Genomic DNA, 1699 nt, shown 5'->3' with positions numbered 1-1699 from the left:
ATCAATCTTTAAAAAGAGAAAAAAAGACTTTACATTTTGTTTAAAGAGTTTCAACTCTGCAGACCAGGGTGGCCCTGAACGCAAGGGATCACGTGCTGAGTTACAGGTGTGCACTTTGGAAACTGCCCAGGATGAGTGTGTCGTGGTGCGGGCGGCCTGGGTGGCAGTTCTCTCCACACACACTGTAGCAGTTGGGGACAGGACAGGCTTGACGGCTAGCCTTCTCTCCACGACCTTTGTAAAAACGAACTTGGGATACTTAACAAAGGTCTGCCTGCTCTATCCTTACCTTTGACTGCTCAGCAGAGAGGCACAGCTGGGTCCCTAGATCCCAAATTGTCCCACATTAGACTCTTGAGCCCTAACCGGCAAACCTCCACTCCCCTCCAGAAGGCACTGGGCCTGGGCCTGCTCTGAGCTGCTTCTGAGTTGCTTTTTTCATAAGGACTAAATCTCACTAGCAAAGCCTTTAGGGAATGAAGAAGGCAGCATGGAGAGGCAGCACCCTGTACTCCTACAATGTGAGGATCACTAAGAAACCACCTGCATCTGTGGCTTTTCCTTTTTTTTAAAGAATTATTTATTTTATGTATATGAGTACATGGTAGCTGTCTTCAGATACACCAGAAGAAGGCATCGGATCCCATTACAGATGGTTGTGAGCCACTATGGGTTGTTTGGAACTCAACTCAGGACCTTTGGAAGGGCAATCAGTACTCTTAACCGCTGAGCCATCTCTCCAGCCCTCTTTTTCTTTTTTCTTTTTCTTTTTTTTTTTTTCAAGACAGGGTTTCTCTGTATAGCCCTGGCTGTCCTGGAACTCACTTTGTAGACCAGGCTGGCCTCGAACTCAGAAATCCGCCTGCCTCTGCCTCCCAAGTGCTGGGATTAAAGGCGTGCGCCACCACGCCCGGCAAAAGGCTTAGTTTTATCTTATGCAGATGTGTGTATGTATATACACTACCTGTATGCCTGGTACCCACAGAGGTCAGAAGAGGGTACTGGATTCCTTGGAACTAGAATTACAGGCAGTTATGAGTCACTATGTGGGTGCTGGGATTTGAACCTGGATCCTCTACAAAAGCAGCAAGCGCTCTTAACCAAGGAGCCATCCCTCCAGTCCAAATTAATTAATTAATTAATTAATTATCCATCCAAGAAACGTAAGGGCATGTCTATGGTGGCTACAGAAAGCCAAGAGTTGAGCAAATACAAGTGTCTTAGCAAGACCTTCTAGGCACCAGGCAGGGATGTGGCTCACTGTTAAAGCACTTGCTTAGCACTTCAAAGCTCTGAGTGTGATCCACAGCATAGGGTCAAGTGTGGAAGGCTGGGGGGGGGGGAAGTAATCAAGAGGCCAAAGGTCAACGATCTTTTTGAGTTTTAAAAATTCACTCAGGATAGATCATGTGAAGATTTGACTTGTTTAATGTCTCTTTACTGCCCCATGGGGTATACAAGAGAGTAGTATTTTCCAAAATAAACCTTTTGGACTACTTGGGCACTAGCCAAGCTTTATTACCATCCTATCTGAGAGAGAAAGGGCAGCTGGTGGATCAAGTCGGAGTTTAACCCTTGCCAATGAAAATCCTCGGGAGAAACAGAAAGGTCAAAGGGCGCCGGTTGTGGTGGCGCACGCCGGTAGGATTTGCTGAAGGAGGCAGAGGCAGGAGGATCACGAGTTCGAGGCCAGCCTGGG

At 47.2% G+C, this 1699-nt stretch overlaps 1 protein-coding gene across 1 annotated transcript in view; it reads right to left on the bottom strand.

Moving 5' to 3' along the window:
• Positions 1-1699, bottom strand: part of Gxylt2 (glucoside xylosyltransferase 2) — an 85234-nt gene that overhangs the window by 647 nt on the left and 82888 nt on the right. The gene's annotated exons all lie outside the window — the stretch shown is intronic.

Source organism: Mus pahari, chromosome 2 (assembly GCF_900095145.1).
Source record: "Mus pahari chromosome 2, PAHARI_EIJ_v1.1, whole genome shotgun sequence".
NCBI classification, from domain to species: Eukaryota; Metazoa; Chordata; class Mammalia; order Rodentia; family Muridae; genus Mus; species Mus pahari.
Note: the sequence above shows the minus strand (reverse complement) of the source record. Positions and strands in the feature narration are given on the sequence as shown.